This window comes from Balaenoptera acutorostrata, chromosome 1 (genome assembly GCF_949987535.1).
Source record: "Balaenoptera acutorostrata chromosome 1, mBalAcu1.1, whole genome shotgun sequence".
Lineage (NCBI taxonomy): Eukaryota > Metazoa > Chordata > Mammalia > Artiodactyla > Balaenopteridae > Balaenoptera > Balaenoptera acutorostrata.
The window spans coordinates 118,972,425-118,981,119 of NC_080064.1; the positions used below are offsets into that span (position 1 = coordinate 118,972,425).

An 8,695-nucleotide genomic window follows, 5' to 3' on the forward strand; every position below is an offset into this window, starting at 1 on the left:
ATATACCTCAAAAACAAACAAACATACTAATAGAAAAAGAGATCAGATTAATGGTCACCAGAAGCAAGATCTGGGGAGAAGCAGAATTGGATGAAGGTGGTCAAAAGGTACAAACTTCCAGTTATAAGTTAAATAAGTACTAGGGACATAATGTACAATATGATAAATGTAATTAACACTGCTGTATGTTATATATCAAAGTTATTTAAGAGAGTAAATTCTAAGAGTTCTCATCACAAGGGAAAAAAAATTTTTTTTTTTTTTTTACTTTTATTTACATTTATTTTTTGCAGCATTTATTCCTGGGCCATAAGTTTTTGTTTCTTCATTTTCTTCTGGGATATCTTTTTCTTCTGGGCAACCTCCTCTCCTGGTTTAGGAACAATCTGTTCTTTTTCAGTAAGGATCATCTCAATGTGGCAGGGAGAGCTCATGTATGGGTTGATACGACCATGAGCTCTGTATGTCCTGCGCCGCATCTTGGGGGCTTTGTTCACCTGGATATGCTCAATGACCAGAGAATCTACATCTAAGCCCTTAAGTTCAGCATTACTCTCTGCATTTTTGAGCATGTGCAGTAAAAATTCAGCACTCTTTGGGCCACTGACCCTGCGTCCAGCCCCACTGTTTGGCCTGGGCACACCTACCAACTCCACCATTGTAACGACGGAACGGCACACACTGCTTCTTTAAAGTGACATCCTTCAGATACTTGGTGGCTTTTCGGATATGCATACCCTTAATGGCCTGGGCTGTTTCACGAGTGTTCTTAAAGTGAACACGACGATTTGAACCTCTTGACTTCCATGATTTTGTGGGGTTTTCTGGGTCAAGTGAATAGCAAACCATTTTTAGAGGTCACCTCAGGCCGCTTACTGGAAAAGCAAAAATTTTTTTAATGTTATCTTATTTTGTATCTATATGAGGTAATGGATGTTCACTAAACTAATTACAGTAATCATTTCATGATGTATATAAGTCAAATCATTATGTTGTACATCTTAAATTTACACTGTGCTGTATGTCAATTATATCTCAATAAAACTGGAAGGGGAGAAAAATCGTTAAAACAAAAAACAAATGGAGACTGGCTTTGAAAATTCCCTGAGCAGACAAAACCAGTTTAGTTATACAGCAAAGCTTAATTTAGCTTATTTTGCAAAGCAAGGGAGACTAATTTGACCTTGGTCACTTCTTGCTCATGCCTCTGGAAATCATAGGCACAACTTAAACTCTTCACCAAAATTGATATGAGGTAACCACTAACCAATTCCCTGTCACTTAAGAAAATTCTAGAATTGTAACCAATCACTGTGAATTATAAGCAGTCACTGCCTCCTCACTAATACAAGCTGCTTTGTAACAATACAGTTGGCCCTTCCTATTCGTGGCTTTCACATTCTTGGGCTCAACCAACCAAGAATCAAAAATATTTGGAAAAAAAAATTCCAGAAAGTTCTAAAAAGCAAAACTTGAATTTCTCACAAGGCAGCAACTATTTACATGGAATTTATATTGTATTTATAGTTATTTACATTTACATTGTATTAGGTATCATAAGTAATCTAGAGATGATTTAAAGTAAATGGGAGGATGTGAGTAGGTTAGAGGCAAACACTACACCATTTTATACGAGGGACTTCAGTGTTCAAGGATTTTGGTGTATGAGTAGAGGTCGTGGAACCAATCCCCCACAGATATGGAGGGATGACTGTCTATACCCCTGAGTTTTCCTCCATGTTTTGGAGTGAGTGCTCCTGGTTTGTGAACTTTCTTTTTGTTGTGTGCACAGTAAACTTTTACTACTTCAGTGATTCATTGGTTTTACTTCTGCTGTTTCTGAACTTTGGACAAAGTATTGGGTTGGCCAAAAAGTTTTTATTTTCACCAAGAACTTTATTGATCAATGTATACACCATTTTGTTCCACTACCTTCTGCCATTTTTCAGGCAACCTCATAATTCCATCTTCCCAAAATTTTTTATCTTTTTGAGCAAAGAACTGTTCCAAGTGCCTTTTACAGTCTTCCAGGGAATTGAAAATTTTTCCATTAAAAGAATTTTGTAAGGACTGAAATAAATGGAAATCCGAAGGTGCAATGTCTGGTGAATATGGCGCATGAATCAGAACTTCCCAGCCAAGCTGTAACAGTTTTTGCCTGGTCATCAAAGAAACATGTGGTCTTAATTTATGACAAAGGAGGCAAGAACAATGGAGAGAAAACAGCCTCTTTAATAAGTGGTGCTGGGAAAACTGGACAGCTACATGTAAAAGAATGAAATTAGAACACTACCTAACACCATACACAAAAATAAACTCCAAATGGATTAAAGGCCTAAATGTAAAACCAGACACTATAAAGCTCTTAGAGGAAAACATAGGAAGAACACTCTATGACATAAATCACAGCAAGATCTTTTTGACCAGCCTCCTAGAGTAGTGAAAATAAAAACAAAAATGGGACCTAATGAAACTTAAAAGCTTTTGCACAGCAAAGGAAACTATTAACAAGGCAAGAAGACAACCCTCAGAATGGGAGAAAATATTTGCAAACGAAACAACAGACAAAGGATTAATCTCCAAAATATACAAACAGCTCATGGAGCTCAATATCAAAAAAACAAACAGCCCAATTAAAAAATGGATGGAAGACCTAAATAGACATTTCACCAAAGAAGACATACAGATGCCAAGAGGCACATGAAAAGATGGTCAACATCACTAGTTATTAGAGAAATGCAACTCGAAACTCCAATGAGGTATCACCTCACACCAGTCAAAATGGCCATTATCAAAAAAATCTAGAAACAATAAATGCTGGAAAGGGTGTGATGAAAAGGGAACCCTCCTGCACTGTTAGTGGGAATGTAAATTGATACAACCACTATGGAGAACAGTATGGTGGTTCCTTAAAAATCTAAAAATAGAACTACCATATGACCCTGCAATCTCACTACTGGGCATATACCCTGAGATAACCATAATTCAGAAAGAGACATGTACCACAATGTGGTACATTGCAGCACTATTTACAATAGCCAGGACATGGAAGCAACCTAAATGTCCATCGACAGATGAATGGATAAAGAAGATGTGACACATATATACAATGGAATATTACTCAGCCATAAAAAGAAACGAAATTGAGTAATTTGTAGTGAGGTGATGGACCTAGAGTCTGTCATACAGACTGAAGTAAGTCAGAAAGACAAAAACAAATATCGTATATTAACGCATATATATGGAATCTAAAAAAAAAAAAAAAAGTACTGATGAACCTAGTGGCAGGGCAGGAATAAAGACGTAGACATAGAGAATGGACTTGAGGACACGGGGGGGCGGGGGAGGGGGAAGCTGGGGCGAAGTGAGAGTAGCATCGACATATATACACTACTAAATGTAAAAATAGCTAGTGGGAGGCAGCAGCATAGCACAGGGAGATCAGCTCGGTGCTTTGCGATGACCTAGAGGGGTGGGATAGGGAGGGTGGGAGGGAGGCTCAAGAGGGAGGGGATATGGGGATATATGTATGCATATGGCTGATTCACTTTGTTGTACAACAGAAACTAACACAGTATTGTGAAGCAATTATACTCTAATAAAGATGTATAAAAAAAAAAGAAAAAGAAACATGGTGTTGCGGTATCCTGATGGAAGGTTATGCATTTTCTGTTGACTAATTCCGGACACTTTTTTTCGAGTGCTGTTTTCAGTTGGTCTAATTGGGAGCAGTACTTGTTGGAATTAATTCGTTTGGTTTTCCAGAAGGAGCTCATAATAGAGGACTCCCTTCCAATCCTACCATATACACAACATCACTTTCTTTTTCTTTTTTTTTTTTTTTTAAAGTTTTTACTTGATTTTATTTATTTATTTATTTATTTTTGGCTGTGTTGGGTCTTCGGTTCGTGCGAGGGCTTTCTCCAGTTGCGGCAAGCGGGGGCCACTCTTCATCGCGGTGCGGGGACCGCTCTTCATCGCGGTGCGTGGGCCTTTCTCTATCGCGGCCCCTCCCGTCGCGGGGCACAGGCTCCAGACGCGCAGGCTCAGCAATTGTGGCTCACGGGCCCAGCTGCTCCGTGGCATGTGGGATCTTCCCAGACCAGGGCTCGAACCCGTGTCCCCTGCATTAGCAGGCAGATTCTCAACCACTGCGCCACCAGGGAAGCCCAACATCACTTTCTTTGGATGAAGACCGGCCTTTGGTGTGGATGGTGGTGGCTCATTTCACTTGCCCTATAATCTCTTCTGTTCCACATTATTAAAAAAAATTTTTTTTTAATTAATTATGGCTGCGCCAGGTCTTAGTTGCGGCATGCGGGGTCTTCGTTGCGGCATGTGGGATCTAGTTCCCTGACCAGGGATCGAACCTGGGCCCCCTACCTTGGGAGCACGAAATCTTAACCAGTGGACCACAAGGGAAGTCCCCTGTTCCACATTATTGTACAGTATCCACTTTTCATCGCCCGTTACAATTTGTTTTAAAAACGGAATGTTTTCGTTACATTTAAATAGAGAATCACATGCAGAAATACGGTCAAGAAGGTTTTTTTTCGCTTAACTTATGTGGAACCCAAACATCAAAGCGATGAACATAACCAAGCTGGTGCAAATGATTTTCAGTGCTTGTTTTGGATATTTTGAGTATGTTGGCTATCTCCTGAGTGTTATAACGTTGATTGTCCTCAATTAATGTCTTGATCTGATTGCCATCAACTTCAACTGGTCTACCCGACTGTGGAGAACCGTCCAGCGAGAAATCTCCAGCATGAAACTTCGCAAACCACTTTTGACACATTCGGTCAGTCACAGCACCTTCTCCATACACTGCACAAATCTTTTTTTGCATTTCAGTTGCGTTTTTACCTTTCTTGAAATAATAAAGCATAATATGCTGAAAATGTTGCTTTTTTCTTCCATCTTCAATATTAAAATGGCTACACAAAAATTCACCAATTTTGATAAGCTTTTTTAAAAAATGCATGCTGATATGACAGCTGTCACAATACGATCTAACAAAATTGTTTCAAATGAAGTTAAAGATAACTAAGTGCTACTAGAGCCATCCGACGCAAAAAACCGAACGGAGTTTTTGGCCAGCCCAACATATACAAAGAAAAGTAAGTTTCCTTTCCAGCTCTACCCTCAATTCCCCATTCCTTTTCCCAGAGGCAAGAATGGCTATCAGTTTCTTGTCTGCCTTTCCTAGATAACTAAACACATATACATGTATCTATATGTGCATAGATATATTTCCTCAATTTTTCCTTACCCCAGTACTACATATTATACACACTGCTCTGCACCTGAGTCCTTTTCAATTAATATATCTTGGAGACTTTGAACAAGTCTAAAAGCAGGATGGTATGCAAGATGAAGAGTAATTAAAAACTGTCCTACTATGGCTGGGCTCTAAAGCATTTCCATCTCTTTGCCAGTGTAGGCAGATGGCCCAACCATGGGAATTATGGACGCTTTTCCAGCCCTTGACATGCATTGGCTGTTTCTTTCCAAACAAAGGGAAAAGTTTGCTCAGTATTCTTACTGAAGTTCGGCAGGTTGTGATACCTGAGATTCCTGACTCAGCCAGATGGACCCTCTTTCCCCAGCAGTGTGTGTAACATTCACCTGAAGTCCCTAAGCCTGGGTAGAATTACTGGCCTGTGCAGAGGCCTCTTTGAAAGCCAAGGCTGCTTTTATATCAATGGGAGATCCCCGGGGCCTCCCCAAACAGGAAGTAGTTGTGCAGACTACTCATTTCAGACCCAAAGTGCATGTGACCCAACCATTTTTTTAAAATTTCTTAGATAAGCTTCACTGATTCTATCCTGAAATTCTTCAGAAGGCTCATCATACTTTCCTCAGACCGGGGGTGACAGCAGAGAAGGGAGTTCAGTGAGAAGACCACCTTAGGGAAATGCTAAGCTCAGGGCCAATGCTTACTGAAGTTTACCTCACAACCTCCCCAGAAAGCCATGGTCTTGTTTGCTCTCGTAAACAAGGCCTCTCTCCCTGCCCATGGATTTCCATTTTGTGTCCCACCAAAGATCAGACTGGAAGATCCTGGCCAGTTTGGGTGGTGCAGACCTATCACCCTACTATTTCTTTGTGCTCTCCATAAAGCCCTGAAATATTCTGACCAATCAGGATGAACTCTTTTCAAGGTCCAGAGAGCTCTGAGGAATTTGCCCATTCTCTTCCTCCCCAGCTGCCCAGGTTACTGGCATATGCTCAGAAAGGAGCTAGTGGAATGGGTAACCTAGCACTGCTAGAGTAGTTGGTCTGGGACAAAGGTGAGGGAGAGGAATCAACCACTTTGGACTCAGAGAGGAAAGCAGGGCCACCAAGGGAGCTGTAGTTATTCCTTCTATGTTGCTATTTGGCTGTAGTTTCTCTCTTCCATACCATCAATGAGCCCCAGTGAAACCACAGGTTGTGCTGTTTATTTGTATTTTTGCTCTCAGATTCATTCTCTACCCTACCTCTGCCCTATTCTGCAATGCAGGGAAATGCATTTCCCAGGCTCCCATATCATGCGAAGTGAAAATGAAATTCCCTACAATGTCTCACAAGGCACTCTACCTCCCCCTAGCTCATTCTGATCCAGCTACACTGGTCTTCTTGCTATTTCAGTAATATAATAGCTAGCTCCTGCTGTAGGACCTTTGCACTTGCTGCCCCTCAGCCTAGAAGCTTGTTCCCCAGATTTCTACATGGCCAGTTCCCTAACTTCTTTGAGGTTTTAACTCAAAGTTACTTTCTCAGGGGCCCTTTCTTGGCCACACTATCTCAAATTTCACACACACATCCCAGACATTTAATATCCTGCTGCCCTCTTTATTTCTCCTTAGTATTTATTATCATCAAACTTATTATATATTTTATCTTGTTATCATTTGCCTCACCCACTAGAATGTAAACTACATGTGGGCAGGGATTTGGTTCTGTCTTTTTTTGTAGTTAATGAATCCCTGGAGGTTAGAACAGTACCTGGAACTTAGTAGGTACTCTATAAATATTTGTTTAATAAAGAATGTATGATGGCATTGTTTGTCATATCTTGGAGTGGGTAACAACCTAGCATCTATCATGGGGGAAAGAAAAGTAAAATGGGTGGGTGCCCACTATGAAATTATTTACAGCAGTCAGAAACACAGGACTAAATGTGCACACAGAAACTTGGGTAGAACCCAAAGTCACAATGTTGAGTGAAGAACATACACAAAATTAGGAAACAATTACAAAACAACTACACAGTCTACAAGGATACATACAAATTCAAAATACATGTCAAACACATTAGAGAGGGGGTGAAAGTAGGTAATAGGGATAAAAGAAAGTAATAAATTAAGACAAAAATAAATAAAGCAAGAGAAGAGTCTTGCACCCATCCATGTGGATCAAGGGCAATGAATTGAGATTAACACTGTACCTGAGGTCCATCCCAAAATTATTTAATGTTGTGAATACATATTTTAGTTTCATACAAAAATTTTAATAAGAAACTTAAAAATATGTATTTGTATGAGTATCCAGAACAGACTTCAAATACATGTTTATTTATTTTTTTCTGAGAAATATTAAAACAAATTTTAACAGCTGTATTAGGGCATAACTGACATACAGTAAATTGGACATTCAAAATGTACAGGTTAAGTTTTGGCAAATGTATCACTCTATGAAATCATCCTCACAATGGGGGGCCAACTTGCCCATTAGTCATGGTAGGCATACACCTACAAAAATATTTCAACTTATTTTAAATCCAAAATGCTTTAATTTTTAAAAAAAGATCATTTAAATTCAAAATAAAATAATGAAATTTTACAAGTGATTTTATATAATATTAATACCTTCATCTTTATACCAATGCAGCTGTAAAATATCTTATATTAATAAATTATATATTTAAGTCATATATTATATATAATAGTATATTATATTCAATTATATATTATATGTTATATATAAATGAACTATATTAATACATCTAAATTTTAAATTAAAGAAAAGATTTTTAATATTTAGACATTATTTTTTATGAAGAGTCCCAGGAAGGTCAAAGTGTCTAGGGCCAATGAAAGTCATAATGCAGCCCTGTCACAAGTAAGATAGTGAACATATCCATTGTCCCCACAATTTTCCCTTTCTAATCCTTATTGCCTGCCATTCTCCTTCCACTTACCAAGAAATCACTGATCTGCTTTCTGTCATTATAGTTTTCATTTTCTACAATTTTATATAAGTGGAGTCATATAACACTCTTTTTGACTGGGCTTCTTTCACCCAGCATAATAGTAATAATAATATTTTTTTTTTCTTTTGCTGAGCAGCATTCCATTGTATGGATGTAACCATAATTTATCTTCACCTGTTGGGTGACGTTTGGGTTGTTTCCAGCTTTGGGTTGTTACAAATAAAGCTACTATGAGTATTCGTGTACAAGTCTTTCTATGAGCATACACTTAATTTTCTCTTGGAAATACCTAGGATTAGAATGGCTGAGTCTATAGTAGTAGTTTAACTTTCAAAGAAACTGTTAAACTGTTTTCCAAAGTGGATGTGACATTTTACATCCCCCCACCCCCCATCAGTGTATGAGTGTTCCAGTTCTTCCACATCCTGGACACCTGGTATGATAGGCATTCTAATACATGTGTATGATATCTCGTGTTTTAATTTTGCATTTCCCTAA

The 8,695-nt window shown here is 38.7% G+C and overlaps 1 pseudogene; it reads right to left on the bottom strand.

The window, feature by feature from the left end:
- Positions 1–296: 296 nt before the first annotated feature.
- LOC103010043 (60S ribosomal protein L17-like) lies at positions 297–849 on the bottom strand (annotated as a pseudogene).
- Between the last annotated feature and the right edge of the window lie 7,846 nt (positions 850–8,695).